Genomic DNA, 8,308 nt, shown 5'->3' on the forward strand with positions numbered 1-8,308 from the left:
CTATTCGGACAAAAGGAGTTTTGCAATAGATGGCTGCAGGGTTCTACAATGGGTGTGTCCTGGGTGGCAATTTCATTTTGATGATAATGTAATCAATTCTGGGGGATGGTGAAATAGATTTGTGAATGCTTCCTAGGCAAGGACCAGTATTAAGAGGCAGAGGTGACTAGTGCGGGGCGGAGGCAGACACTTGCCACGTGCCCCTGGCCTCTCACCATCCATGCCCCACCTACTCCTGCATGTCTGTCCTCCTCCTGCCTCTGTTCCATCCCTCCCCTGCTCTGCCCTGGCTAGCCTCTTTCTGCAGAAGGGCCACCCCCAGGAGCAACACGGTCCCAGAGCAGCATGAGCTAGGAACGTGGAAGTGGTGCGTTGCTGACAGTGAGGCAGTAGGGGTGTGTGTGACACCCTGTGCAACCCACCTATCACTTCTGATCTGAGGAGTGGAGAAATTACAGGGAGAACAGTGTGGGGAGATAAATGGGGGTGGGCAGCAGGGGAAGGGAGAAAGTTCAGGTGTTCATCTGAGTGTAATGTCAATAGACCCAGGTTGCTGGCCCCAGGGATAGAACCTGATAGCATAGGACCTAAAGCCCTGCACTTTACCATGTGAGTTAAAGGCCAGCTGGCTGTCAGACCAGGCTGTAGAGCAGAGACTTCACTCACCCCAGATGAGGTCTCAGTACCTCTGGGTACTACATGAGAAAGACATAACACCACCCAGGTCTTCCAGTGCATCATGAACCTCTGTAACTCCTTGTGCCTGCACGCTGCTGTTCCTCCAGGCTCCAGTGCACCCCAGCTCCGCACTACAACACACTCACAGCCCCAGCTGGCACCCAAAGATATATGGAGAAAAAACAGCTTAAATGCAGAAAAAAGGTGGAAAAGAAAGAAGAGAGAAGAAACAGAAAAGACACTGAAAGTTTCACTGGAAAAGCTTAAAAGTGTTTCAGCTAGTGAGGAAACTGGTGAAGTAGTGGAGTCCAGCAATTGTGCCAAAGCTGAGGAACATGCACAGGCTGTTAAAATAGAAAAATCTCATGCTATTTTCTCTGAAGAAGAAATGTATGAAAACAGTGATCTGTCAAATTGGCCAGATTTCCTCAACAGCAAGACAAGAGAAAGGGTCTATGAAAATAACTGGTAATGACTATATTTTTTCCAAAGAATGATGACAATTGTTACTTTTCAGATGACTGCTACACATGGAGTTTGCCAAACGGAAAAAGGGCTGAAAGAAATCGGCTGGTGCACTCGAAGAAACCTGATGCCACTTTTTATTTCCACTGCACATTGTACAGCTCAAAAATGGCAGGGAAATTAGTAAACGAAGACTGCAATGACGGGAAACATCTCAATGACACATCAATGATAAACTGGGATCTTGTGAATTATGCAATGAGCATATGGTAAACTCGAGAACAAGAATTGAAATGCAGAGAAGATTGCCTTCACGCTGAGAGAAATCAACGAGGAGAAGAAGCACTGGCAATCGACATTGACACATGTTATAGCCGTTGTGCAATATCCAGCAGAGCGTAACTTAGCATTTCATGGCATAAACGTGAGGCTTTATGAACATAATAATGGCAGCTTTCTGGAATTAAGTGAAATGATACCTAAATCTGAACCTATAATGCAAGAACCTGTCAGATGCATCAAAAATAAAGCAATCCATGACCATTACCTTGGGCCTCGTATTCAAAATGAGCGAAGCTCAGCAATGGCATTGCAGGCAAAGAAAAAAATTCTTAAAACTGTGGAGATTGCAAAATACTTTGCAGTTATTCTTGACTGCATCCCTGATCTGAGGCACCAGGGACAGATATCCCTTGTGCTGTTTTATGTTGACATGATTTTTGAAGACATTGAAGTAAGGGAACATTTTACTGACTTTCTTTCCAGTTTAAGACAAAGTGGACAAGGACTGTCGGGTTCTCTGATAGCAGCACTGGATTGACTTAGCCTCTCTTTTAGTGCTTGTAGGGATCAAAGGTATGACAACGGGGCAAATACAAATGGCCAGAAACAAAGCATACAAGCTTGCATCCTTCAACTCACCCATTCACTCCATGTGGCTACCACAAATTAAATCTTGTATTGGGAGATATGGCAAAATGTAATTCTAAAGCTATGATATTTTGGAGTTGTACAGAGAGTTTACAATCAGTGTTCCCACTATTTTTCTCCATCCATGTGTGGAATAAATTTTATCTCTCCAGGGCAGCCACCCAAGTGCTAAGCTTACAGAAAATACCATTTACAATATATTTGTAGTATCAACTAACAGATGGCAAATACTGAGGCTACGTCTAAATAAGAGGGATTTGTTGGCAGAAGCTTCTGTCAGAAGATATCAATCTTGCAAGAATATTTCTGTCAACAGATCACTGCCAGACTGCAAAGTGGATTGAAAGAGCGATCCACTCTGTTGGCAAAGAGTGGCCAGACTGCCCGGCCACTCTATCAGCAAAATGGCCACCGGACCCACAGCAGACATGGTTGCATAGCACCCCAAAGGCCTTTTCCATCAACAGAATGCCCCGTGGAACAGCCAGACTAGCGTTGTGTTGACAGATCTCAGTCGACAGAGGAATTCTTCCTCAGCCGTGTCTACACTAGAGAGTTTTGCCGACAGAAGGGGCCTTCTGTTGACATAACTCAGGGAGCGACTTCTACATGCATAATGCCGTCTGTTGACAGTCTTGGCAGAACTCTGCATTTGCCTTGACAGTGTTATCCCTCAGAAATTTAAGTAATAACACTTCTCTCGACAGAGTAGCCACTTCTGTTGAGAGAGAGGGCTTCCAGTTGCCAGGTGGCCCTGCTTGCAGAAACAACAAGAAATCCTGTGGCACCTTAGAGACTAACAGATATTTTGGAGCGTAAGCTTTCGTGGGCAAAGACCTGCTTCGTCAGATGCATGAGTGGGCAGGGGGGATTTCAGAGGAGGATTTAAAGAAGGGGTCTCAGTCTGACAGATGCTTCTAGTGCAGACTTAGCCATGGGGAGCAGGGTATGGCTGTTGACAAAAGCACTGCATTCTGTAGACTTATTGTTGAGAGAACATGCTTGGGAATCTGGATGCTGCCTGGGTTTTGTCGCCAAATCCCTCTAGACATAGCCTGAGAGTGCTTCCTCCTTCTCTAATGCCAAAGCCATTGTCAGACACTAGGTGGGAGTGTTGAGTGGAGAATGGAAAATGAACTCACTACCTGAAAAGTATCAGAGGGGTAGCTGTGTTAGTCTGGATCTGTAACAGCAACGAAGGGTCCTGTGGCACCTTACAGACTGACAGAAAAGTTTTGAGCATGAGCTTTCGTGAGCACAGACTAAGTGAGTCTGTACTCACGAAAGCCCATGCTCAAAACTTTTCTGTTAGTCTATAAGGTGCCACAGGACCCTTCGTTGCTGTTACCTTAGAAGTGTTATCAGGGATGCCTTGCTTGAAGCTGCTGAGAAGTGTGAGGACTCATATGCTAAAAGTGAGACTGAGTCCTTGGCCAGCTACTGACTTGAAAAGTTTGAATTTCTGCTTGCAATGGTGGCGTGTCACCATGCTCACCATAAACACTGTGGCTACAGTTCCACTACAGAGCTCTGTTGACAAAAGTCACTGTCAGAAGAGATTTCCTGACAAAACTTCTGTCGACAGAGGGTGGCCACACACAAAAGCCAATCAGAAGAGCGCTCAGCTCTGTTGACAGAGTGGCTGGACTGCCCAGCTGCTCTCACAATGAGAAAAGGTACTGGGAAGCACAGCAGACAGGGCTGCCCATTGTTGTGGATGCCCTCTTAGTCAAGAGAAGCTCCCCCCAGAGCATCCACACTGCTCTTTTGTTGATAGAATCTGTCAACAGCAGTGTTATGCTGCTGGCTGAGAGGCAAAACGCTGGCAGCAAAGTGCCAAGTTTTGTCAACAAACTGTCGACAAAATGCATTTTGTATGTGGATGTTTCATCAGTTTTATTGACAAAACCCAGGTTTTGCTGGCAAAACTCACAGTGTAACCATAGCCTGTAAGCAAGATGCTTCAATCCAGGGAAATGCAGTTTGATGTGATCATCACACACATCCAAGCACTAATGGACGTCCTGCAAAAAAAAAAAAAAAAAAAGGCAAAAAAGGAATTACCATGGCCAAGAAAAGAGCAACAGAAATTGCATCTGAAATGGATGTTGTACCTAAACTCAGAGAACGAGGTGTGTAACAATAGAGAGGGGAGGAGGAACTGGCAAAGTCGCTCGAGAAGGTATTTGAAACCAATTACTTTCTTATCTTTGTGGTTCAGGCTCTCATGTCACTGACCACACAATTTGAATAACTCCAAAGGTATGCCTGCAATTTCAGTTTCCTGGTTGATGTTAAGAACCTCAGTGAAATGACAGAAGATGCTATGAGAAAGTGATGCCTGGATCAGAGCACTACATTGTCTGATGGAGAATCTCACAATATCGATAGTGCAGACCTTTTCTCAGAGCTTTGGGTGATAATAAGAATTCATCCCAGAAGGAACCGGTTTCTTAAATCACTTCGGCTACATCTACACTAGCCCCAAACTTCGAAATGGCCATGCAAATGGCCGTTTTGAAGTTTACTAATGAAGCGCTGAAATGCTTATTCAGCGCTTCATTAGCATGCGGGTGGCCGCGGCACTTCGAAATTGACGCGCCTTGCCACTGCGCGGCTCGTCCCGACGGGGCTCCTTTTTGAAAGGACCCCGCCTACTTCGAAGTCCCCTTATTCCCATGAGCTCATGGGAATAAGGGGACTTCGAAGTAGGCAGGGTCCTTTAGAAAAGGAGCCCCATTGGGATGAGCCACGCGGCAGCAAGGCGCATCAATTTCGAAGTGGCACGGCCGCCCACATGCTAATGAAGCGCTGAATGTGCATTTCATTGCTTCATTAGTAAACTTCAAAATGGCCATTTGCATGGCCATTTCGAAGTTTGGGGCTAATATAGACATGGCCTTGATGATGCATTCCCAAACACAGCAACAACACCCAGGATTTGCTGACAATCTCAGTCACAATGGCTTCAGAGGAGAAAAGGTTTTCCACATTAAAATTTATTAAGAACTACCTACTAGACCAGTATGTCTCAAGAGAGACTGGGTGGACTTGACATTCTGTCCCTTGGGAAGGAACTGCATCAAATGTGGATTGCCATGATAGCAGAGTTTGCTGCAAGGAAGCCCGGGAAGGTGACTTTCAAAATGTAAGTGGTGTGATACTAATTATGATCAGCGAGGGTTTTTTAATTATATGAACTTCTTTATAATTATAAAAAATAGCTACAGTATAACAACATTATAATGATACAGCTGGGCATTATCACTATTTATTCAGCAGACAACAGCTGCTTTTGAAGTTCACTATAACCAGATTTCAACTGCATAAAAAATGTTACGAAGAGGCACATCCAGGTGTCTTGCCCTGGCCCCACACGCACCCCTCAATGGAGACCTTGGCCAGGAGTGAGCTCCTCAAACTTATGAGATCAGTAATAATAATAAACGAAAAGGGTTTACAGCTACACCCTTAGGCTAGAAAATTACAAGTTATTAATGTGGAAAGAGAGCATCTTACACCCCCATGGCTGTGTCTACACTAGCCCAAAACTTTGAAATGGCCATGCAAATGGCCATTTCGAACTTTACTAATGAAGAGCTGAAATACATATTCAGCGCCTCATTAGAATGCCGGCAGCCGTGGCACTTCGAAATTGATGCGGCTCGCAGCTGCACGGCTCATCCAGACAGGGCTCCTTTTCAAAAGGACCCTGCCAACTTTGAAATCCCCTTATTTCTTACAGCAGATAGGAGCCAGGAGCTCGGGCGTTCAGACAAACTCCAGTTATTACATAGCTCATGATAAAGTCACATGTGTTGGCAATGCTGAGGTGATGTAGGTCCTGATTTTGAGATTTCTGTGCACTGAAGACAATGGGAATTGCAGATCCCAACACCTGGCACCAGCAGGCCACTATTTTTTTCTATATTTGAATTTCCTTGACTGTTATATATCAGCTGCCTGTGGAATCTCTTTTTAACAAACAGCTTGTTTCACTGAAATTAAAAAGAGATGCAAAAGAAAAAAAACATGCAAGACTGTCCTTTCATTAGGTTTGTATTTATTACACCTAGCACAAAGGTGACCCAGTACTTCACTGGGGCTTCTAGACCCTACTATCACGTAAAGTGTTGATGGCAACTATAATGGTACCATATTAAATGCCATCTACGATATCAGAGAGACAAGGTGGGTGAAGTGACCTCTTTTATTATTTTTTAATATCTTGTTAATTCAACTGCCTTGTCTCTCTAATATTTTGAGACCAGCATGGCTATAACTACATTGCAAATACTGCCACATATTGTTTGAAATATTTAACTGAGACACTCTGCTTCCCCAGGCCTAAAGAAGTGATCATTGTGGCTTAAAAGCATGTACAGGTTGACACTCTCTAATCTGGGACGCTCTCGTTATCCATTATCATGCCAGCATTATCCATAATCTGGCACGATTTTAGTTAGCCAGATGACCAATTAACATGGATGTGGCCAAATTTTTCATGGAGGTGCCAAGTATTTTTTTTTTTTTTTTTTTTTGTTTCCAGCCACTAGTCCTGGCTCTCAGTGTTCTGTGCCATTATTTAGCCGTAATTTGCCCCAAACATCTTCTAAGAGCCCAGTAAGCAGCGGAAGTGTTGATAATGTTGCTGCACAATATTGACCTCCTGTGGTCCGGAAAATTCTCTAGTTTGGCACCAGTTGGGTCCCAAGGGTGCCAGACTAGAGGGGTTCAACCTGTAGTTTCCACCACAGACATTAGTTCAATAAAGGATATCAACTCACCCATCTTGTCTCTCTCACAGGAAGGATATTATCAGCTGTGTAAAATGCTACATCAAAATCTTTAGTCATGCCTCTCTAGTTCCACTAGGGGAGGCAGCTGCAAAATGACCGCAATTACTAACTCTTCTCTGGAGCTGGATAACCAGTAGATGTCCTGTTTCCTCTTTACTGGTATCTGGTTGTTTGAAGTGACTCTACACCACATTCTCCAGGAAGTATGTGTAAAGTGCTACCAGGTCAGGATGGTAGCTCACTGCAACTGACTGTATACAATGTGAGAATTACAGAGAACTGTGCCCCATGGACCAGGTTCTGGTCTCTGCTATGAGTGCTTTGCATGTTTCCGATGGCATGAAGCAAATAGGAACCATCCCTAGTGAAGCTGGAGATTCCCTTAAAAAAGGACATTTTGGGGTGGCATCAGCCCAGCATAGCCAACTCTGTCCAACCTGCCCTCAACAAGGAAACACGATGGAGGCGTAAGGAAGTATGCCCAAAGCACAATGCACTCCTGGAATCCTGGGGTACCAGAACAGCCTCAGAAGGTTGGTCGTTCCAGCTGCTGCCAATTACAGGCCTATTGAGAAATTGAGAGTGAGGCTGATCCAATTTGTGCTTGAAGGTCAGATTAACTCTTGGCAGCCTCCAAAATCAGAGCTGATGGAAAGGCTGCAGAATGTCACCTATTCCCCCTGCTGGGATGCACCAGTCAGGGCTCAGGTTCACCTGCAGATTCAGTGCCATTTCTTTATTTTCCCTGTGAAGCACCAGACACACTTATCGTCCTGTGTACCATGGAGAGGAAAAGCCAAAGCAGAAGCATCAGAAGCAGAAGAAGAAAGGTTTAAGGACTTTAAGGAGGTTGAAAGTCCTGAGAACAGGATCAAACCTTATATTTTCATAGCTGAGAAACAAAAGAGCTTGTTGGGTTTGGTGCAGGATGGAAATATCCAGGAATATGCTGGTTAATGTGTACGTAGACAATAACCACAGCCACCGGAATGAACCCAGGAGTGCAGTAAACACAGGTGGCAGGCGTTGGCTAGACAAGCCAATCATATGCCTGCAGTTTGGCTTACAGATTCAGCCATCCTAACAGGTCACCAGAGGACACTTGGAGCTATTTAAAAATGTTATAAGGACATGACATTTAATATCAGCTGTAGGGCAACTTTCCTCCCTTTGTAATGCAGGGTGTGTATTGTCTATTCTATAATAGACAACACAGATCAGGGGTTCTCAGGACAAATTTTTGGTAGCCTCTGGGTGCAGCCACCAACTCTATCTAGTGGCTGGTCTCCCACAATTTCCCAAAATACTTAATTAGTTTTAGGAAAAATAAATACATGTGCACATATGTATATGTCCAAATCATTGTAATTTATGTACTGCTAGCTAGTAGTCTGCTGTGAAAAATGATATTAACAAACACACAAATATCATCGTTC

This window comes from Carettochelys insculpta, chromosome 3 (assembly GCF_033958435.1).
Source record: "Carettochelys insculpta isolate YL-2023 chromosome 3, ASM3395843v1, whole genome shotgun sequence".
NCBI classification, from domain to species: Eukaryota; Metazoa; Chordata; order Testudines; family Carettochelyidae; genus Carettochelys; species Carettochelys insculpta.